Genomic DNA, 24,149 nt, shown 5'->3' on the forward strand with positions numbered 1-24,149 from the left:
GGCGAGGGTAAATTTTATCATTTTTAATATAGCATTAATTACTATTCCTTTAACACATTTCTTTTAGTAAAGTACCATACCACATTTGTTGTTTATATAGTTTAAAATATTTTTAAGAAGCATTGACATGAATAGCATAGGAGGGGTATATTGCAATATGGTACAGATTAGGTTATTAATTACTGGGACTATTTTAGTACAGGTAAATTTTTGGTGGCAGAACACACCCTTTTTTAAATATGAATTTGATTATTTACTAATTGGGCAACCAAAACCAATAAGGACCTTTTTTATGACATATTATAGACCCCTAAGATGGCTTTTATATTAACCCCGCTATAAAATCCACTAATTTTAATTTTAGATTCTTGAGGCTTATTTGTAGTGATATTGTAGACTTTTCTTTTTATGGACTAGTTTGTTTTTTATTTAATTGTTTTCTTAGATAGGATATTTTGAACCTTAAACCTAATTTTTTAAACAATATTTAAATACATTATTAAAATGTGAAGGCCTTGGCCATTGGGTTTTATTAGAATATCTGGTGTTGTTTGTATTTGGATGTGTTACGGGGGTAGAAGTATCATGGAGGGAATGGCGGGGGCAGCGGCAACAAGGCACCTTTGGTATTTGTTATTTGAAAGCGAAGTAGGGAGGGCAATACATGCTGAAGGTACTTATTGAAAAACACAGGGCGCAGCCTTGGAATAAACCCCCAAACCCAATTAATACCACACTTTTAAGCATGGATTTTACAAGGGGTTTTTTTTTGCCAGTGTCTAACGCTACGCCTTGTTTACCAGGGCCAGTTTTTAATGTTCTTTGTAGTTAGGAATTTTTGGACTTTGGCGGTTTTAGCAGAGTGAGCGGCTTTGTTTGCTTGTTTGGTTTGGAGCAATTGTGGTTTAGTACTGTGGAAAAAAATATATATATATTTTTTAGTTTGAATGCAACAAGCCAAAAAGCGTTTATTTTTAAGCAATTGCAAGGGAAGAAATACAATGGACGGAGAATACCTTTGCCTTAGTAGTTTTTTAAAGTATAAACAATATAAAGCAGTATTTATACCCTTTGATTATATAAGATGGTGTCTTTGTTTATACTTTTTTTGAGATTTTATTTGTTTTTCAAATTTTTTGTTAACAATTACATTTTATTTTTATTTTAAGGCAAGGTTAAACAGCTTTGCTTGCAGTTTTTTATACGCTTTACCAGGTCTGCCTTTACAAATTTTGCGTTATTATGGTTCTGCATTAGCCTGACTGTTGCTTTGTTTTTCAATCAACTGAGAGGCCGACATTTAATGTTTTTTAATTTTGTTTTTACACTCCCCCCCCACTTTTGTGCATTTTTTAGCACAACTACCATTTTAAATTTTTTATTTTTATTAGATTTTGTATTTTTGATTTTAGATTAAATGGTTAGCCTTATCGACTGTGACTGGATATAACAACAAAGCACACTGTTTGAACATGAAAGGTATTTTTGTTATTACATTTTTTACAACAACATATTTTTAAACTACAGAAAAACAATATAAACATTACTGTTTTTATTGTAACAATCTGCTGGGGTTGATTTATAGCCTTAGTTACATAACACATTACATTATGATAGACACTTTATAAACTGTGGAATGCATGGTTTTTAATTGAATATATAATTTGAAGTATAATATAATATACTTTGAAGTACATAAATATATATGTACATCAATGAAGTACATAAATACAATATAACTTGAAGTACATAAATTTGACCTTGTAATTTAGAGATTTTTTGAACCTTTGGTAGGAGTGAGTGTAGGTTTTGGAATTGGTTTGGTATTAAGGTAGTTTAATTCAAAGGTATTTGAAACCTAAGATGTAATTGTAGGACTTTATTTGCAGGCCAATAATGGAATTGTTGGCAGCAGTGATGAGATTAAAATGTATATTTTACAAAGTGGTGGCCTCAACATTTACACGGCTGTTACTAACTGGGAAATTAGGAGTTTTGTTCGGATCGTTTTCTGTTTTCTACCTTTTTAACAACCATTGTTCTAAACAGTGACGACCTTTTTTGGCTTTAGCTTTTGTACGCACTGAAGCTGTGGGAGCTTTAAAGGCCAAAGTGTTTATTAATTTTTTATTTTTACTTAAACATTAGGTGTTATTTTAGGAGCACTGACTATAAATTGGCTAGGCATACCAGGAGAATTAATTTTTTTAATGTTACCGTGAATTGTTTCATGTTCTATGCATTTTTTTTACGGACCTGCAGGATTTGGTATGTGGGAGCCCACACCCCTTTCACCAGCCCGTAGGCTTGGAAGGAGCACTGCGAGTGCCTGCAACTTTACCCTGAAAACGTTTAAGTTTGTTTTTACGGCCACAGATCAGATGGCACTTTGGAAGCACTAGTAAGGGCAGTGGCCCAAGCCTGATGCTTAAGGTTACTTTGAATGGCTGTTAGCTGGTTATCTGGGAAATTCTGAATGTTTGAACATGCCAGATTTTACTGCATTTTTTTCTTTGCCTTAGTGATATTTAATACCATTTTTGTTAACCGCTTTTGGGTCCTTGAACTAAGGGTGGAGATAACATGTAATTTACCAACTTTAGCCAGTACCTGGGTTAACTGTCCTTTAGTAATAAGACCAGTGGCCTTTTTTAGCTGTTTTAATTTTTTATTATGCTGTTGGCCTTGAAATGTTTTAAATTGCTGCTGCACTCCTGGCACCATTTTACAGGTGTTTTACCAGATTTCCTTTTTCTAGAGGAGACCCATGGCCTTTGTTGTGTCAACAGAACAGCAGCCCCCTTGGAGCAGTTTGGATATATAAAATTGACGTGAAACGAGATAGGGCCAAACAAAGTTTACAATTTTTAATGTAACATTAATTACTGTTAATTAGTATTTTAAAACTTTTTTTTAATAAATACGATACCACATTTTTTTAAAATTTTTCATGTACCTTTAAGAAGCATTGACATGAATAGCATAGGAAGGGGTATATTGCAATATGGTACAGATTAGGTTATTAATAACTGGGACTATTTTAGTACAGGTAAATTTTTGGTGGCAGAACACATCTTTTTTTAATTTTAATTTGATTATTTACGAATTGGGTCACCAAAAACAGTAAGGAGCCATTTTTTTTATATATATACTACAGACCCCTGGAATGGCCATTATATTAACCCCATTATAAAACCCACTAATTTACATTTTAAATTTTTTAGGCTTATTTGTAGTCCATGTGATATACCTTTACTTTTACTGACCGGTTTGTTTTATTTAATTGTTTGCTTATATGGGATATTTTGAACATTAAAAATATTTTTTAAACAATATTTAAATAAATTACTAAAGTGGGAAGGCCTTGGCTATTATTAGACTATATGGTATTGTCTGTACTTGGATGTGTTACGGGGGGATAGTATAGTGGAGAAAATGGCGGGGGCAGTGGCAACAAGGCGTTTCTGGTATTTGTTATTTAACAGCCAATCAGAAAGGACAATACATGCTGAAGATACTTATTTAAAAGCAGAGTGCGCAGCCTGTGGAATAAAGCCCCACATTTAATTAATACCACTTTGTTAAGCATGGGTTTTACAAGGCTTTTTTGGCCAGTGTATAATTTTTTGTTTTTTTACCAGGGTTAGTTTTTAATATTTTTTGTAGTTAGGAATGTTTGGACGTTGGCAGTTTTAGCAGAGAGAGCGGGTTTTTTTTGTTCGAAGCAGTTGTGGTTTAGTACCATGCAGGGGAGAAGTGACCAGCACGTTACCCTGCAGTGGTCTGGGTTGTTTTGGCAAATGCTGGCTGTGTGGTAATTTCATGACTGGACAAGTGAGCGGTTACTAGCACTTCAGTTTGTTTGTTTGTTTGTTAGTTTTGCTGTCCAGAAGGAGGAAAAGCAATACCAGAAGGAGGGACAGGCTGATTAGTAGTTGAAGTAGAGTTATTTTGAGGCCGAGGGACTTTTTTGCAGAAAGAAGCATGGGTTCAGGCAGTGAGCTCTTGGCACTTTACAGCAGTATTGGTAGTTAGCAGGACTTGCTAAGGGCCTTTTTAGTGTGGGGCCAGAGCAGTTTTGTGTTGATGGACCTGTACGTAGACCCAGTTACCTGTTTTTTAACCAATGGCAGGTTGGTTGAGGTTTCTTGGAGCAGGACTCGTCTTACCTGTGAATACAGAGACCTAACACATTTTATTAATGCCTGGCAGTGTTCTGCAGATTTTACGGCTGCTTGGACCCATTTTAAGCCCCCGTTTTTTTCTTGGGGCAGTTAGGTTTTAATAAAACCCCTTATGTGTTTTTAGCTCATTTGACTAAAATGTTTATGGCCAAATGATTTTAATTAAATCATTTTTTTGCCTGGATTTATTTGCAGACCTTTTTTTGGAAAAGGGCCCTTTTTTTTTCTTTCGACTGGCTGCAAAGAAACCAAGAATTTCTTTTTTTTCCCAGCATTTTGTAAAATTTAACGACTTAATTTTTTTAGCAATTATAGAGTTAACTTTAGTTTTTTTAAAATTACTTATTTTTTAAAATGACACTTAAAATAGTAAAATCTAAGTTAATTAATTGTTTTAGGGATTTAAATTTTTGATGCTTGTAATTAGCTATGCTTTTAAAGTTTTTAACTTTTAAAAAAAAAATTTGTGTTGCTTGCTTGGGCCCGATTTTGCTTTTTTTGCGGAACCGTTCCTTTTTATGGGTACAAGCCTTGTTTTATTACCACTTTAGCAAGGAGGGTGGGCTTTTTAACTAGCCCCCACCCCTTTGGGTTATTTTTTTGGAAACATTTTTATTTCCAAGGGCTACCCGGGTGGTGGCGTGTGAGGCTGGCCACCTGGGCAGAATGCATGGCCAATTGGCGTTCTCACTGTTTCATGTTTTTTACGGCAGACACACGGCCATTGCAGCATATGCTGAGCACACATGGTTACATTTTCACATGTTCCTGAAGGGCTGGTACTTGCTTAGCCAGGGCTTCAGGTGTGTGCGTTCCGCTTATTTTGCCTGGAAGTTTTGTTTTAAGGCTTGCAACTTGTTTTGGGCGGAGGTTTGAGTTGCTGCTTGGATAGTGATTTATGCTTTTAGTTGCTTCATTTTTTTGAGCTGTTGGGTACACATATTTTTTTTAATTTTTTTTATTGCTTAGTTTTGCTATGACTTGGGGTAGACCCACCTGCACCCTTTGTTTGCAGCCCGGGGTGGAGAGAGGAATGCTAAACCATTTTTTGGTTTTTAGGCATACTACAATGGAGAGTGGGGCTTATTTTTAATGATGCAATTTTTAACCTATAATACCAACAGTGCCAAACAAAGCAAACATAAAATAACAAGGATAAAACAGATAGATGGTGTGCACTGTTCAGGGTTTTTTCCCTTTGCAGTTTTTTCTTAAACTGTCTCAGATTTTTTGTTACCAATTTGCCTGTGCCTTAGTTAATTAGGCTAAGACCACAGGATCGCAGGGGCGGAGATGAAGAGCACACACCATGTGACTGAATTTTAAATCTTTATCAATAAACTAACACAGTGGTGAGTGTAGAAACTGCTTTTACATTACTTAAAGGAAGAAAAAATGTTAATTCTTAAACCTTGACCCACTTTTATACATGTACACACGCTGCCTGGGCTAGCCAGCCCTGGGGGTAGGAGAGAGAGATAGAGAGAGAGAGGTGGATGGTAGGTTGTTTTGTGTATAGATTGTTTAGAGGTACGCTGCAAAATTTTGTAACTTGCTTTTCCTTTTGGGAGGGATTTTTATGCCCTGGGTTTTTTGGGGCGTTCCTTTTAGGGATCTTTGCTTGGTATTTTAGTTTAGGCCGGCTGTTTGTGGCCTTTTTAGCGTTTTCAAACCATTCCGGCTTTAGGGTTGCAAAGGCAGACTGTTGGGTTTTACCGGGCAGCCAATCTTTGCAAATGTAATTTTAGTTTTGCAACTTATTTGCTTTTTGTTTTATGTGTGTTTATATTTTTTTTACAGCCAGCTGGGTGTGAAAGCAATTTTTTTCTACTTGGCTTGGTCTGTTTTTTGATTTTTGAATGCAGGGCAGCTTTTTTTATTTTTAGGCCAAACTGACTTTTAAATTAACCCTCCCCCCCCCCTTTATTTTTTTTTTTCATTTAGCTTTAACTAATTGGGGATATGAAAGAGCTGAGAGGGTTAACAATATAGTTTGGGTAGGGAGGCATTTGGTTGCATTACATTTAGTTTTTAAATTTTGTACTTGAGTTTTTAATTTGGGGAGGGAGTTTTTTGGCTTTTGCACTTGATACTTGATGGAGGTTTTTGTAGCTTTTTTTTTTTTTTGACGTGTATGATTTTATTTAAATTGAAGGTACCTTTTAGTGGGAATTGTTTAGAGGGATTATTATGTAAAAATTTTAATTACACAAGGGAGTATTTTGTTCACTTAGCGGCTTATAAAATAGTTTCCCCAGTTTATTTTGTTTGCTGTGTTAGCTGCTTAAAAGCTAAAAAGATTTTTAAATACTTTAGGGAAAGGGTTTGCGGGGTAGCAGCTTATAAGTAGGAAAGGCTTTTACTTTTTTGCACTGTTTGCTGGGTCATGAGGTTTGGCTGACCCCTCCCCCCTTATGTTTAGAACTTTTTTACTTAGAGAGTGAGGGCCCTGGTGTGCCTGAAGTTAGCTTAAGTCCCAGACCTCGATAACGGCACTTACTTTTTACATATTTATTATTTACTTTTACTTTTATCTTTAGATGCATTTTTTTAATCTATAACCTTAATGTTTTATGTTTGGACGTAATACACCCTTATTGAGGCAGCAAAAATTTTTAGCTTTGATTAGGTTTGACCTCAACCTCATATTGGGGGTGCGGAAAAAAGTTTTTCAGCACCACTTTGCATTTGGCCTTGTTGCATAATAAATAAGTTTGCATGGCGTGAGCCCAAAGGGACAGACAGTCCCATGGTTAGGATTTTTTCTTTTTGATACCCCAGTATCGATTTTTATAGGTTTTTTTTTACCTTTTGTTTGGTGCTTTGGGCTTTGAAGGGGAAAGGTTTGTAGTAGTTGCTGCTGTTTTAGCCGTGCATCATTATCCGAGTCACGGCACCAAATTGTGGAAGAAAACAAGTTCTTACTTTTAGTTTGGATGCAACGAGTTAGAGACAGTTTTATTTTTAGCCAATTGCAAGAAGGAAGACGTCCGTTTGGACAGAGTGTCCTTACGCAAATTTTTAAAGTATAAAAAAGGAAAACAAGTATTTATAGCTTTTTATTATTTATGTAATAATAAAGCTTTGTTTTGTTTATACTTTTTTATATTTTATTTGTAGCAAAAAATGTTAAACAATTACATTTTATTGTTATTGTAAGGCAAGGTTAAAACCAGCTTTGCTTTGCAATTTTTATACGCTTACCAGTTTTGCCTTTACAAGTTTTGCATTAGAGTTAGCCTGACTTTTGCTTTCTTTTCAACAGAACTAAGATGGCTGCACTTAAATCCCTTTTTGTTACTTCCACAGGAAGTTTAGACTTGAAATTAGATGAAGGTTTCTAACCATCAGAGGAGTGAAGTTCTGGAACAGCCTTCCAAGGGAAGCAGTGGGGGCAAAAGACCTAGCTGGTTTCAAGATTAAGCTTGATAAATTTGTGGAGGAGATAGTATGATGGGTTAACATGATTTTGGCAATTAATTGATCTTTGACTATTTGTGGTAGATGGGGCCTAGTGGCCTGGGACGGGATGTTGGATGGAATGGGATCTGAGTTACCCAGAAAAGAATTCTCTGTAGTATCTGGCTGGTGAATCTTGCCCACATGCTCAGGGTTCAGCTGATTGCCATATTTGGGGTCAGGAAGGAATTTTCCCCCAGGGCAGACTGGCAGAAGCTCTGGGGTTCTTTTGCCTTCCTCTGCAGCATAGGGCACGGGTCACTTGCTGGAGGATTCTCTGCACCTTGAAGTCTTTAAACCATGATTTGAGGACTTCAATAGCTCAGACGCAGGTGAGAGGTTTATTGTGGGAGTGGGTGAGTGAGATTCTGTGGCCTGCACACAACACTCGCCATTAAAGGCGTGTGTTCCGTGTGGCTGATGTCAGGTGTGCAGTCCAGAATAACAGGGTAATATCTTGCTGACGTAAGATCTCCCACAATCATCCCTTTGACTTTTGTTGCCAGTAACTGAATGATCTCATTTTGAATGGTTTTCCAAGGTAGTAGTGTGTGTACATTTCTTGGGTGATGACACTTCTTAGAAGCTCCTGGAGTACAGCACCAAACTCAGCCATCAGCTCCACAATTTTAAGGAAGTTTCCATTGTTTGGCACATACAGCTGATCTGAAATGCCACGCAGTGCTAGGTTTTGGGTAGCAAGCATTCTCAAAATGGCAAGGAGCCTTTTCCGAACATTTTGCCAGGAAAGAGACTCTGATGCAATCTTCTCTTGATGCTGATCATCTATGGAGGCCTTTAACCTTAGTCTCATCTCAAGCTCTTTCCACCTATGGAATGCTCTCTGGTGATTTGCTGCCTTCTCATGGCATGCCAGATTTCGAGCCAGATTTTTCCAGTCCTTTGTTTCTGTAGAGCCCAAAGAGGCTGGAACATTAGAATGCAGTATTCTCAATTTTTGAATACATAAGCCGTGGCCTCTCCACTTTCTCACCATTGGGGATTTCATGCCAGTAATGTGTTGGATGGTAACTACTCTTTTCATTGTCTTTGGGGAACATGAAGTTTTTCACTTGCTGTGGCCCATGCAGTCCAAGGAAGTCCCTCAGGCTACTGCTCAAGTGGGTCCACAGTCCTGGATCATCTAGACTCAAGGAATTCAACTCAGCAGCAGCAGTTTCTTGCGCCTCCACCACACTCTTCTCTGATCTACACTTTTCTTCAGGAACGTGCATGGTTACATCCATTGGAGATGCAGATATGGATGCTGCAGTAGCTGCCAGGTCACCTGCACACTGACTAACTGGAAGATTAGGCATCTCCTCACCACTCACATCCTCACTGGGCTGGAAGGCTCACCGTGAACATTTGTTTCAGAGCAACAGCCGTGTTAGTCTGTATTCGCAAAAAGAAAAGGACTCCTTTTCGTGAACATTTGTGTCTACGTATCTCAGGAGAGCTCCTTCCTGCTTAGATGAAGAAAGCAAAAGAAGCATTTCTCTTTTTCTGAATGCTGCCTCAGAGGGACGTTTTCTTCTTTCACTCATGACTGCTGTTCTGTACCAGCTATAGTGGCTCTCAACACTCAGTTGAAGGGGACAAATAAGCAGGCTGGTAGCAGGGCCTGAGTGAAGGAAGATATCAGCGTCTTAAGGGCCTAACTGGCTCCTACTACCTTAGCTGACTTCCTGTTCTCCTCAGGTGGGTTCAGGGAAGCAGCAGGAAACAGGAAGCTCCCTGAGAAGCTGGGGTTAATCAGTCCAGGCTCCTGGGGATGCTAGAGAGGTACATAAGAGGCTCCTCCTCCTCTGTCTCCCTGCAGCTCCTGCTGCTTTCTGTCATTCTCTCTCACCTTTTCTCCTGCCTGCCTGTTATGTCTCTTGTGCCCTCCTGCCTCCAGCACAGCACTCCACCCTCTCTGTGCATCTCGAGCAGAGAGAATCCACATGCGCCAGCAGCAGACACAGTTTTCTACACTTTGGGTCCTAGTGGCGCCCCCCACAGTCTGGCACCTGAGGCGGCCACCTCAGTTCACCTCCTAGTAAGTCCACCTCCTGTGGGCACAGAGCACCTAACTCCCACTGAGGTCAGCCTGGGAGGCTGGATGTGCACATTACAGGCAGTAGACTGTCAGGGCAGCATAATCTACTGAAAAACCGTGTATTGCTCATTGCAACGCAAGCTCTCACTGTGTGGCTTTTTGTCCTGCCTCTGTTGTGTAGAGCATGAGCAGAGGTTTATGAGATGGCGGCTACTGCTGTGGCCAGCCATCTCAGTACCTTTCCCATTGTCTCTCTTCTGGCTGTGGATGCTGGACTGCAGCAGCTCTGCGGAGGTCCCAGCCTCGCTCTTTAATGTCCACTCTCCACTTGCTTGGATGGCGCTTCATGGACCATTGAGTAGCCTCCTGAAAACATCCCAGTTGTGGACACAGGCACCAGCAACCGATTCCCCAAGCCAAACTCCCCTTCGCAATCCAGAGAAACAGCCTGGAGCACAGGGTTTGGCCCATGCTGACTGTAGACACCACAGCTGCTGCACGGTGACTCCTGTGACCCCTCTAGCCCATCAGCGCTCGGCTCTCCTGCATTCTGCTGAGTGGCTGAGATCTGGGGGAACAGAAACCCTTTGTTAGAGATGGAAAATCTCTTCACAGGGTCACTCTGTTAATGGCTGCCAGACGCCTTCCCTGTGAAACCCCAAATGTGCAGCCCCTCTGATTCCCACAGGGGAGATCTCTGCTCATTCACTGGTCACCCGTGGCTGCAGTCTCTGATGGGGAATGTAGAGGGGTCTCTGCGGATGGTCCCTTCTACAGCACCCATAATGGGAGGAGGTTTGGCCTTGTGATGTGAGGCATGGATCTGAGACTTAGGGCTCCTGGATTCTGTGACTCTGGAAGGGGGGCGAGGTCTAGTGGGTAGAGCTGGATTGGTTGACAATGAGTGAGCAGAGCTTGTGCTGAAGGACCCTGGTTCCATCCCTCCCCCCCCAATTCCTGTGGTGTCTACATGTGGCCAGTGATGAGCTGCCAAAATCTTAACAACCGGTTCCCTATAAAAAGTTCTGATTTAAGGGATGTGCCCCAGTATGTATTTTTTGTACCAGCAGGGTTACCAAATGTCTGTATTTTCCCGGGACTAATTTTTAAAATTTAAAAATTCCTCCTAGACGGCGATTTAAGAACCAAAAAGCCTGACCTGTCTGGGAAAATACGGATTTATATTAACCCTGCGTAAAGTTCTTTTTTAAAAAGATGGGCCTGTACTAGAAATGAGCTCCGTTTCACACGTGCGGGTCCCCGCCACTCCCTGGGGGTGTGCTAGGGTGACCAGATGTCCTGATTTTATAGGGACAGTCCCGATTTTGGGGTCTTTTACTTATATAGGCTCCTATTACCCCCCGGCTCCTATTACCCCCCACCCCGTGTCCTGATTTTTCACACTTGCTGTCTGGTCACCCTAGGGTGTGCACATGTGTGGGTCCCAGCTGCTCCCTGCCCCCCTCATTGAAGCAGGTGTGCAGGGTTACTGCCCTGGGAACAGCAGGGCACCAGTGGATGTGGGGTGGGATCAGCAGGGGGTGGCTGGAGACAGGGGCTGGCTGCGGGCAGGGGGTGCGGCAGGGGGTGGCTGCAGGCAGGGGGTGCGGCAGGGGCTGGCTGCGGGCAGGGGGTGCGGCAGGGGGCGGCTGCGGGCAGGGGGTGCGGCAGGGGCTGGCTGCGGGCAGGGGGTGCGGCAGGGGCTGGCTGCGGGCAGGGGGTGCGGCAGGGGGTGGCTGCGGGTAGGGGGTGCGGCAGGGGGTGGCTGCGGGCAGGGCCTGGCTGCAGGCAGGGTGGTGGGGGTCACGGGGAGAGCAGCAGGACGCAGCCCAGGCCCAGCAGAGCAGCCAGGGACCCAGCAGGCAGTAGTGGGAGCCCCAGGGCCAGCGGAGGAGCAGCAGCCCCAGGGCTCGTGCCCAGGTCCAGGCGGCAGCCCACGTGGCTTCCACAGCGCAGCGCCCCCGGCGGCCGGAGGAGGAATTATATCACTTCCTGGCCGGAGCCCATCAAAGCCTCAGCGCCCCCTGCAGGGAAGCGGGTTAACAACTGGTTCTAAAATGGCTTCAAAATGTAACAAGCGGTTCGTGCGAACCGGCTCCAGCTCACCACTGCATGTGGCCATGACTCTACTTACCTGTCAGTGTAGGTTGTTCAGACTATTCCTGGACACATGGTACATCTGCTGCTGGCCATCCCTGAGATGTAGGTCCTTCATCCACACAAGGACATGGCATATCAAGGTCAATCCAGCAGCTCCCATCTGGTCTTCACCTCTGCAATGGACGGCTAGTCCGACCCTGACCAGAGAAAGACAGGGTGGTGTTCTTCAGGGGAATCTGCTGGAGCTCCCGCATCCCCCACTCCACCTCACTCCCCCGCACGCGAAGGGATTTCCAAAGATACCACTAATCGTGGATAAACAAAGCAGCCAAGATGAGGTCAGTGTGGCTTGACTTACTGAGCAGACTGGTTCTAAGGGAAGAACAGATTTCTCTCCTGCTCTAGGGAGATTCCCATCGGAAAAGTATCTGATGGCGGGGGAGGGGGGGAAATGCAATCCCCCAGCCCCTTGAATGGCAGGAAATCAGGACTCGGGGAGTTAAGGGGTGTCTCTGTCCTGCTGCAGGGAGCAGGCCTGGAGAGCAGAAAGGGCACTAGTGGCTTTGTAGGAAAGAAAGTGACTTCTACCAGTGAAGGTGGCTGAAGCTTCTTGCAGACATTAGAGTCGAAGATCCTCACACCTCCTTTGGGGATCCTTTTCCCTCAGAATAAAATAAGGAGAATGACGTGTGAAGCCCAGGTCTGGGATCCAGGGAAAAGGCAGGATCTCAGCCAGATTACACACCAGGAACCTGATCTTTATCCCAAGAACCACAATTATCCGGATGAAGTTTTCTCCCCCATTTGCTTCCAGGTTATTTACTCACAGGATTCATTCATTTGCTTTCCTGTGTTTCCACTCTCTGCATCTGTTCATTGGTTTAAGTCACATTCTTTCAGTTTTTGCTTCTGTTTCCTCTTATTACAGGGTAGCATCTGCTTAGCACCTTCAAAAAATAAATTAAAAACAAAATCCTGATTCTACATTGAAGAGGTAAGTTTCTGAGAATTTGGCTGCAGAACTTTAGTGTCTGCATATGTCATTCACTAGTATTTATTGTGGTGCAGGTCTGATGCAATCTGCCCACCCAAGAATACCCACATGAAGCATGGGGTGCCCTTAGAATACCAGTTAAAAGAGAGGAAGAGAGTGGATTAATAGCGGGGGGGGGGGAATCTAAAAAAATCCAGTGCATCAGCACTTCTCTGCATCACTGCAGCACCAGTCCCGGGAGCAATACAGGTTAAAAATCTCCATGGTTCTTTCCCCCTAGAACCACATCCGCGCAGAAAAAGGCCTTCAGCCAATTATTTCCTTACACTCCGAATGGGTGAAATTCAGCCCTGTGCAGTCAGCCAGGGCAAGGTCTGTGCATCACAGTGGGTTTAAGTGGCCACTTCACTGCCCAGGTGCTGAGAGTCTTCGGTGGCATAGTTTTCATCCTGGATTGGAACAGCCAGTGGGAATCCTGTGAGGTACAGAGCAGAGAGAGGTTGGGGCCACAACGTTCACCTCAGAGGCTGAGCTTCTGCAGACTTTTGGGATGTTCCCATCTGAGGAGGATGATTTTGGGCAGCCCTAGTTCAGAGCTTTCAGTCACCTCAACCGGTGATTCTCTGGCACAATTGTTCTAATGTATCTGAACTTTTCAGGCCTTGCCCCCACCTCTGACACCCCTTGTACCTCACCATTGCCCTCTAACAGCCCCTGTCCCTTCTCTTGATCCCTGCCATGCCCAAATACAGAGAGTAGCTCATGCTCCTTCTCTCTTTGACCTTCTTCTTACACGATCCTTCCCTACCTTTTGATAAACTGATCACTGTGCCCTTCCCCAGCTCCTGGAGGAATTGTGGCTCCTCAGGACAACCTGGGAATGGGTGGCTCCTACCTCCGGGTGGGGTGTGTGGTTTTCCATCTAAGCATCACTGAGAGCCAGTACTTCTCGATTTCACAGGATGAGGTCATGGCTCCCCAAGCTGGGCCAGCTGCAGGCTGCATTGCTGTTGGCGACATGGACAGATCCCAGAGCCTGGAAGACAGAGCGGGGAGGAAACCCTTGCTCATTTCTCTTTCAGAGCCCCCTTCGAAGATGGGCCAAGAGGAAAGGAGAGGACGAAGGGCAGAAAGTGAAGCCGCTCCTGTGGCGAGAGCACTCCTGTAGAGCCCAGTCAGTTCCCAGCTCTCCCCCACATTGCTCGGTGTGACCTTGGAGAGGTCACTTCCTCACCTTCATTCCCTGTCTGTAAAATGGGGGTACAAGTCCACCCCCCCCCCCACACACACACAGGGAGGAGAAGGGAGGAGAGACCCATTTTCGGTGAGGGACTCAGAGACTCTGGGCACAGATTGTGCCAGAGTGAGGGAAGGGACCCAGAGTTTGCTCCCTAGACCCAGGGGAGGAAGATGTTATCAGAAGGTCAGCAAAGAGGATGGGCCAGGAACTGCTGCCATGGACAGAGCTTAGGGATTTGGTCAGTGCCAGGGACTTTGTACCTCCCTTCAGCAAATGGCTTCCCTCTTGTCATCAGCAGTCCATACAGTATCTGAACTCCTTCCAAGTGTCCTGAAGGGGCTCCCTTCATTCTGCTTGCAGGTGATGGATTCGTTGACCCAGGTCGATAGCTGGGAACTTCGGAGAGGTCATTTATAGCATGACATGAAATCAGTGGGAAATCTACATTTAGCAAAATAAAGGTTTCATTGGCCTTTGCAAATTTGGAACTGATCTGTCCTATCAATCAATGGTACATGTTCAGAAGAGGATGAAGCACGCCATCGTGGTCAGGTGATCTATGAGAGTCAGTTCCATCCTGTGGCCATTTGATTAGGTAAAATTCCTGGCAATGGCTGCCCATGGCCAGGGCAGGGTCTCCAGAGGCCTGAAATGCCAAGGAGTTTGGTGCGTGGTGCCTTGGTGAAAGCGCAGAAGTCACATCAGTCAAGCTAAGTCTGAATTTCAGCCCACATCTGGCACCAGCAAATGAAGCAGGCCCTGGTGGTCATAGTAGATGCGTCTACTTCCAGGATGAGCACTGAGCCTCCAAATAGGTGCAGTAGTGAAGGCAGTTGTGAGCTGTTTGTGGGCTTTTTGGAACTTGGGTGACCAAACAAACGTGTCCATTATGGGGAGGAGAGCTCTCGTGGGGGTTATTGGCTCTGAGAACCCTGGGCCGAAGCAGCAGTAAAGCGGGTGAAGTCTAGGAAGCGCTGGTTTTCTTGAGGGCACTCTTGGTTCTCCAAAAAAAAGAAGTCTGTCACCTGAATAGATGATACTGTGCAGATCCACAATGGCCCCAAATACATCACTGATGAAGTGTTGCAAGGGCAGGGGACCGTTAGTTAGCTCAAATGGCATGTCTGACAGTTCAAATGTCCATAGTGTGCTTTGAAATCTGCCTTCCATTTGTCCCCTGCCCAAATGAGTGTTAGATTGGAAATCCTCACAGATGAAATTTGATGAACAACTTTGCAGATTTCCTGCGAGCCAACAATTGTGGGATTCCCAACAGGGGGTTATGGTTCCAAATGATCCTTTTTTTCAGGGGCTGATTGTCTAAAGAGAGACATAGTAGAGTCCCACATTTCTTCTTCCCCAAAAGGTCCTGGGCACCCGTGGGAAACGCTAATTTGCTCATAAACTCTTAGGACCGGTTTTCAAGCCTGTACACAGGGAGAGCCACTAATTCTGGTTCCACCAATGTGTAAATACTGGTGAAGGCAACTTTCAACCAAGGTCGCAGGTCAAGAGGGCAGTCATAGTCCTGGTGCAGAGGCAACGAGTCCCCATTTCTTTCAAAGGTATCCATGTAATCCGGGTATTTATCAGGAATGCTGGGTGTCCGAGTCAAGAAGGTGGAGTAGGTCCAGAGGCAGAGGCTGGTTCAAGGAACCCCGACATTTTCAGTCATTTCCATTGTGCAGCTCCAGCAGGGACATCATCGGGCCAGGCTCATGTAGTGAGGCCCTGGTTCACACCTGGTGTGGTGTGTCCCTGTTGCATACAGGCCACTGACTTGCAGAGATCCTGCTTTTCTCCAAAAAGTTGCACCACCTAATGTCACGTACTGCATCTGATAATGATGCCCAGGGGTGGGAGCACAGGTCGCAGCAAGGTGCAGGATTGTGCCGAGGCTAAGAGTGGTAAAGGAATCAAGGTCCAGGGGCACAGCAGGGTCAAAACCGAGATCAGAGTCCATCGACAAAGCAGAAGTAGAACCAGGGCCAGAGTCTAAATCCATGCCAAAGGTCATAGCCGGGTAGTCAGAGAGCAAAGATCAGCCAAGTCAATGTCAAGCCAGAGTCCAGATACAGGCCGAGGGTCAAAGCCGGGTAGTCAACGTCCGAGTGGTTGGGGAAGATCAGGAGGAGAAGGCAATGCTGGAGCGGGTCAGTGGAGGGCCTGGAGCGGGGCTAAAGAAGGGCAAGGAGATATGGAATCAAGGTGGGCAGGCAACATCTGGAGCCAAGAAGGGTCACGCCAAAGTCATAATCAGAGACCGGAGCCAAGGGTCAAACCAGAGTCAACAATGAAGAACCGGAGGGCAGGGCAGGACAGGGTGGTGCATGCAGGCGGGAACCAGGATGACTTACAGGTTCTCCTAGGCACTGCCCAGCTGGATCCCTAGAGACCCCTCATCGGGGGACTCCCTTCCTAGAAATAAAAGAAGGAGAGCAAGATGACAAAGATGTCTCTGACCCTGGGGTCCAAGCCAAGGGGAGCTCCCACCCAAGCATTGTGCCAGGACCCCATCACCCTCCTGGTTCATTTCACACTCAGAGATCCGCCCCCCCAGCAGGAGGGGAGAATAAAGGGCAGAAAGTGAAGTTGCCTCTTGGGGAAAGGGACTAGCCTGGGATCCACTCCAGTTCCCAGATCTACCCCCAGGAGTGTGTGACCAGGTTCGCAGCCCTTCTTCTGTGTCTCAATCCCCACCTGCCAGATGGGGAGGATCCTTCCTTGCCCCAAGGTGTTAGGGGGGAGTTTCATTCCTGTCTGGGAAGGGTTCAGATACCATGTGTGTGGCTTGGGACCCAGGTGGGGGATGGTCAGACATTCACTGCGACGGGGTAACATGGGCTATGGGGAGGTCTGAGCAGTGACGACAGGGGAGGGCTCCACATCGGGCCACCCCTCCCAGACTGCAATGGTTACTGAGGATAAACCCTGGCTCTCGATGCTCCCATTTCTGGGCCAGTCCCATGGCCCTGAAAGCCTGATGCTTCTGAAACTGGCCTCTGGGCATGGGGGCAGGGACCGTATGTGGCCTGGCCCCAGCTCCAGGGGTCAGAGTGGGGCAGGGTGGTGAGAGCGAGCTGCTCGGCCTGGGTTTCTCTCAGTGCTGTGGGGTTTGTGGCCCCTCCCCCTAGCCCTTCTCCCTCAGGCACAGCAAGAAAGAGCATTACCTGCGGCCGGGAGTGGGAGCTTCTGGGCATGGGAAGGGGGGGCCCTTCAAGGCTGTCCCACGGAGCACAGCCCCTGCAGCGCTTTGGGCACCTGGCGCAAGCACCGGATGTAGAACAGGTGCGCCATGATCGCCGCTGTCACGTCCTCCTGCTGCAAGGGAACAAGGATCGGTCAGAGCCTCCGACACCCATGGCAATGAAGGGCATGAACGGCACTGGGAGCCAGCAAAATTTCCTCCCCAACCCTCCCCACATTCAAGGGACAGATACCCGCACCCAACCCTCTGAGACGAAATCTTGTCTCCTCTCGAGTGACCTCCAACCCCACTCCCACCACTGTGGAATGAACTCCTGTCCCCTTCCTCTCAGTCCCCCTGTGAGAGCTATTCTACCTCCCAACCCAGCCAGGGATTAAGCTCCACTCCCCACAATCCCCTTATCCACCCTCTCCCGCTCCAGCTGAGGGGCTGGAAGGCTCTGGGCAGCAGCGCTGTGGGGTGAGAGGAGGTGGAAACCTTTCTCAAGGGACCCCCACCCCCCGTTATTAAGATGATGCCATGGACAGTAGCTCTGGGGAATGGGGCACTTCAGCAGCCTCTGCTGACTGACTTCTCCAGTTCTCCCAGAGCAGGTGGTGGCTGGGATAACATGATACTAGGGCCCTAGGAACCAGCCTGAGGCCAGGAGGGGTATGAAACTCTCACAGAGGGAGTTGGCAGCCCCGAGCATGAGCAATAGCAGCGTGTCATGTTGATGTGACACCTGTTAGGAAATAGCCGAGCTGGGTCTGCTCTGTTTTGAGCTGCTCAGGGGAGAAGCTGACACCTACCAATGGCACCTGCCCGGGTTCATCCTCTCCTTGCTCCCAGGTCAGTGCAAGGGGATGGGATGGGATGGGATGGGAGTGACTGTCAATGGCCTGGAGGTGAAAGGCCCTGGGTGTCCCTCCCCAATTGATCCTTCTTTGGTTACCTCATTCCCGATCAGCTGGCCGGCTTCCCCCAGGATAGAATATGTCAGCACAAGCCCAGCCTGGCTGACACGGAGCTGGGGGTCATGTATGGCCAGAAGTGCTGCCTGGAGGAAAGATCTTTTCTGGCCTTCCGTGAAGATCTCTCCAAAGACCTAAAACCAACAGCACCAGAGCCCTTGTCAATTGTCCAGAACCAGGCTCCAAATCCCTCTAGTATCTCACAAGGTGGACAAGAGTCCTGGGGCAGCCAACTTTTGGGGTCCCATGGACCAAGGAACCCCCTTCAGGAAGAGGTTGCAGGCACTGAGGAATAGCTCTTTCTGGAGCAGGAGTCACCACAGGTGCCATGACATGCTGGGAACGTGTCTGCGCGCTCTGGAACCCAGCTCACAAAGACAACAAAGGACCCGCTACTGCTCCCAGCAGCGCTATTTCCTGCAGCTCACCCGCTAGAGGTTAGGGGCCTTTTCGATCTGCTTCCGTTCCTGCTCCCCATCCCCCCGACAATCCCACGAGCGTCACATATGCTGCAGTGACTCAGCCCAGGAAAGAAGCTCAGTGTCCCTCACACAACGCCCAGGGCAGGGGCAGGTTCTGCTTCCTGACTCGCCCTGGTGCTCGGCAAACCCCACACCCTGCCTGTGCTTCCAGAGGTGCAGGGAATCCAACAAGGATCTGGTCCAGCAATTGCTGGTGTGAGCTTCCCAACTCACTGACCCAGGGGCTCACCTCTCAGACACCAGGGTGTCAGCCAGGGAGGCAGTGAGCAGAGCCAGATTCCTGGAGATACAATCCTTCATTAACTCAACCCCCCAGAGGATCCCTTTTATGCCATGTAACCATGGATCCATGCAACACACACAAGCCTGGACCGTTAGCAAGGGTCCAGCCCAGGCTCCTCGGCCTCTTGCAGCCAAACCCTGTCTGCTGGAAATAAGTATCATAGAATATCAGGTTTGGATGGGACCTCAGGAGTTCATCTAGTCCAACCCCCTGCTCAAAGCAGGACCAATCCCCAACTAAATCATCCAACAGATTTTTGTCCCAGGTCCCTAAATGGCCCCCTCAAGGATTGAACTCATAACCCTAGGTTTAGCAGGCCAATGAGCAAACCCCTGAGCTATCCCTCCCCCTACAGAACACACTCACTGCAGGGGGAGACAGCTCCACACCTGAGCTACTGCAATGCCCTGGCGGAGAGTCCTTACCTCCCCCACCCTGGCCATGTTCCTGTACGCCAGGCGCTCGGTGTCTTGGAGCCCGTCCCGACACCACAGATCGCTCTCCTCTCTGATGTTCAGCCCTGGGGGAGAAAGACACACCCATTGGGGAGGTTTGGCATCTGGCTTTAGTGCCTGTTTCCTTCTGTTCCCTTTGCTGGGTGAACACTGGCTGGGGTTCTCATGGCATCCACGGCCCAATGGACTCGCAGGGTCCCCACCAGGTGGTTTAGTACCTGAAGGGGGATTTGTCTCATTCATCACAGTAATCAGGTGACCCTTACGGTCATTGTGCTCTGGGCATGGGTGCCTGTTAATGGTGGCTGCTAATGCTGAAAACGCCCCACAGCCACTGACTTCAGGATCTGGCCCTAGCTACCCAACTGGTGACATTCTGCAAGCTTTGTGTCCATCCCCTGTGGTCCCTGCCCCTGCCTTCATGATGGGCTCTTTCCCTCCATGTGTCTCAATAGGTCCGTTCCTGTCCCCCCACCAGCTGGCAGCCCCCTGGGGGGGGGGGCTGATTTCTCTGGACTGGAGGACAGAGCCAGGCTATGAGGTAAAGCAGCAAACTTCCCTGGCATCTTCGTCCCCTTCCTCTCTCCCTGAATTAGGGAGATGAGTGTGAGTCATCATCTAAGCTGGGGTCAGTCTCAGAGGAGGGAGCTTCTTTCTGTAGGGTCCCTTGGCCAGTAAGTGGGGGGCCCAAAACAGGGGCCTTCTTTCCATTGGGGTCCCTCTGCCCTGCTGCAGTTGGTCTAAGAGCAGAGGCCTTATTTCTATTGGTGTCCCAATGGCCAGCTGGAGCTAGTCTCCAAGGGACTCATTTCTATGGGGTCCCATTGCCCAGCTGGGTTTCTTACCCCTCCTCTGCAGCAGGAGCCTCTGCAGCCAATAGATCCCATCCCTGGCTTGCCGGCTGATGTCATCGGCTGGGTCAGAGATGTAGAGACCCAGCCGCAGCACAAAGTTGCCCGCCTTGGGGAAATCAGAGGAGGTCTGGTGGAGGAGGAGAAGGGGGGAATCCATCAACATTCTGCCTTCAGCTCCCCAGCTCTCCTGGGCTAGAGCTCTGCTCCCATCCATCTGCAGGAGGCACTGGGGGAGAGGAACTAGAGCCCTCTTTCTCTCTGCCCCCAAGGGAGCTTGAAGCAAAGGGACCCACGGCCTGGGCCCTCTATGAGCACCAGCTGCCAGGCTTCTCCAGAGTAACAAGGGCACTGAGGCCAGGCACGACCCTGCCAGCCAGTGGCCTATGGAATGTCGCAGTCCCTTACGGAGCCAGGGGGGACCACTTAACCAGGGGATGAGGAACTTGACTCAAGCCCTGGCTCTGCAGGATGCTGGGGTCAAAGGTCACTTACGTCAAATCCAGAGAGGGAGGTGGCAAATCGGAGCAGGGCAGCGCTGCTCCGTATGGCCCTAGCTCTCTCCTGGGTGTTTCTGGAGTCGAGCCAGAAATGGAGGTGCTGCGGGAGAAGAAGGCAGGGGAGGGTCAGCCGGCAGGCTTACATGCTCTACAAACGAGCCTCTCCCACTCCACGTGGGGCGGAGAACTTGTGCTCAGGGTGGAATATCTGACTCCTCATGTGGGGGTTCATGACACTGCCCACATCTTGCTGGGCACAAGCTGTCACTGTCTCTCCAGCCTGGGACAAAGCTCAGCCTTGGGGCTGGTCTATTTGCTCTGAACCCCTGATCCATCAACAGCCCATCAGGATCAAGGCACATGCCCTGGGCCCCCAGACCCCAGCTCCAGAGGCCTTGGTAGGATGGATGGAGGGGCCGTGGGGACAATCGCTCCAGGAACTGCCGTGTCCCTAGGACAGAAGAGCTGATTCCCTGAGTCTTCTCCTGTATCTCAGGGTCTCCCTAGAAAGGAGCCAGTAACTTTTCTCAGAGGCCTGTGTCCCAGATCGCACAGGGGTTTCAGTCTGTCAGTCCCCAGCCAGGCCTGGTGCTCACTGTTCGTGCTCAATGGAACCATGCAGAGCTCTGGCTGACAGTCCCAGCTCCTTCCCTCTTCCCCCGTCCCTTCCCCGCCACCGCTACCCCAGATGGCGGAAGGGTCCCAACATTCAACTGCACTGATGGCTCTGGGAAAGCGTGGCCATCTGGGTCCAAGCTGGGAGGACACAATGGAAACATGGTTCTTCTAGTCTCTCCTTTGCAGCCCTCCCACGGGGTTCACGGTAAATTCCCCCCCAGACCCTCCCATTCTGCTCACCTCCAAGAGGTGCTGCAGCTTGTCCGTGGTGGGGGTCTCTGCCAGCAGGCCCCCAAGCATGGTGTCCAGGCTCTCTAAGTAGGTCTTGTGCAGAGCCTGTGTCATAAATATAAAGGGAAGGGTAAACCCCTTTAAAATCCCTCCTGGCCAGAGGAAAAATCCTCTCACCTGTAAAGGGTTAAGAAGCTAAAGGTAACCTCGCTGGCACCTGACCAAAATGACCAATGAGGAGACAAGATACTTTCAAAAGCTGGGAGGAGGGAGAAAAACAAAGGGTCTGTGTCTGTCTGTGTGATGCTTTTGCCAGAGACAGAACAGGAATGGAGTCTTAGAACTTAGTAAGTAATCTAGCTAGGTATGTGTTCGATTATGATTCCTTGAAATGGCTGAGAAAAGAGCTGTGCTGAATAGAATGACTATTCCTGTCTGTGTGTCTTTTTTGTAACTTAAGGTTTTACCTCGAGGGATTCTCTATGTTTTGAATCTAATTACCCTGTAAGGTATTTACCATCCTGATTTTACAGAGGTAATTCTTTTCTTTTTACTTCTATTAAAAGTCTTCTTGTAAGGAAACTGAATGCTTTTTCATTCTTCTAAGATCCAAGGGTTTGGGTCTGTGGTCACCTATGCACATTGGTGAGGATTTTTACCAAACCTTCCCCAGGAAGTGGGGTGCAAGGGTTGGGAGGATTTTGGGGGGAAAGGTGTGTCCAAACTACGTTTTCCCAGTAAACCCAGATAAAGTGTAGTGGTGGTAGTGGAAATCCAAGGGTAAAATAGTTTGTACCTTGGGGGAGTTTTAACCTAAGCTGGTAAAAGTAAGCTTAGGAGGTTTTCATGCAGGTCCCCACAACTGTACCCTAGAGTTCAGAGTGGGGAAGGAACCTTGACAGCCTGCAAGAAGAGGGAGCACCTGTCAGTCATGGGACATGGGGCTACCCCTCTCAGGGGACCAGGAGGGTTCTCTGGGGAGCCCTGGCCAGACCCAAAAGGTACATCCTGGCCTCTGCCATTCACATCACTGCAGGGACACTTAGCAAGAGTTCATGGCTGGATGCCTGCTGGCTCTTCAATCCTTGCCCTTAGCAGTTCTCTGCGCAGGGCCTGGTACCCAGCAGAATATGGAAAAGCCAAACCGCAATGGGTGGGAGGTAGGATCCCTGGGAAAGTCCAGGCAGCAGAGCACAGAATGAGGAGAAGAGGGAAGGCTGGGATCAGCCACAGAGGGGTAACGCAATCCTCACTGGCGGGAAGGGGCCCTCCCTTGCAGTTTGTGTCATCCCCCCCAACCCACACGCCCTGCCCGGGCTTGCCCCCCGCTCTGCTCACCCCTCCCCTATTCTCAGCAGCTCCATCAAACCGAGGGAGCAGGGACCAGAGGCCGCTCCTGCTCCTGGGACAGAGAAGTAGGATCATGACCTACCCGGAAGTGGGTGGTGTCCTGCCCCGTGCCCATGGTGAAAATGGTGTAGAGTAGAGCCCGCAGGAGGCGTGACTCCAGCTCCAGGGCAAGTGGTGGCTTCAGTTTGCTGGCGGGAGAGAGGAGCCCGTGTTATGCTTGGCAGCACCGGAGTGGCGCTGGCAGTGTCATGCACATGACCCTCCTCCCCTGCAATGATCCCTCCCTATGGCCACTGTCACGTTACGGGAGTGAAATCACCCCCAGCCAGGAAATAGGGGATGTTCCCACCTCCTCTGCTGGGGGATGCAAACAGCCACGGCTGGGGTTAATCTAGGCCCAAGAGGATCTGCACCAGGGTTAGGGCAGCTGGATGGGAGGGTCCTGGTACCTGAGGCTGCAAACCGCGGCCATGGAGCTGGAGATGATGGAGCTCGGCTCAGACACCATGGGCAGATCTTCAATCAGCTCCTGAGAGACCCCAAGGAGATAAAATTGGATGTGAGATTCAGGCCCTGTAGACCCACAGGTGCTTCCCAGGGAGGAGGCCAAAGTGCTCTGCAGAAACAGTCAGTGTCACCCCCACCCCCAACCAGCTGGCCTCCCCATTCCTCCCATCCATCAAACTTACTCTTTCCTTCCCCCTCTCCCACCCAATTCTTCCCTCCCCTCAGCCTCAGCTGCCCCTCCGGCCTTACAATTTCCCCACTGCCAGTTCCCCATCAGTGTCAGAATTTCCTCTTTCCCTGCTCCCCAGCCCTCAGCCCCAGGAAGCCCTGTCCTCTGCTTCCCCCTCCAGCCCCACTAACTCTTCCTCCCATGTTGGGCTCCCTCACCCCAGGAGCCGGGCACGGGGTCCCACTCACCGCAATGCTCTCCACAAGGGCCGCTTTGGAGAAGTGCGGCTCCAGAGTGTCGCACCCCTGCTGCTGTGCCGAGAAGCACAGACGTGGGACAGCGTGGAGGAAGCGGAGCTGTTTGGCCCTGTCCTCCACCCACTAAGAGTGGGGTTGGGGGAGATAGAGAGAGAGATGGTCAGGTAGGGACCTCCCCACCCCACCTACAAAAGCTCCAGGTCTCAGGACCTCCCTGGAGTTGGACAGGGAAAGCCGCCCCTCTTCCCAAAACCAGTGTCACCCTGC

Source organism: Caretta caretta, chromosome 6 (genome assembly GCF_965140235.1).
Source record: "Caretta caretta isolate rCarCar2 chromosome 6, rCarCar1.hap1, whole genome shotgun sequence".
NCBI lineage: Eukaryota > Metazoa > Chordata > Testudines > Cheloniidae > Caretta > Caretta caretta.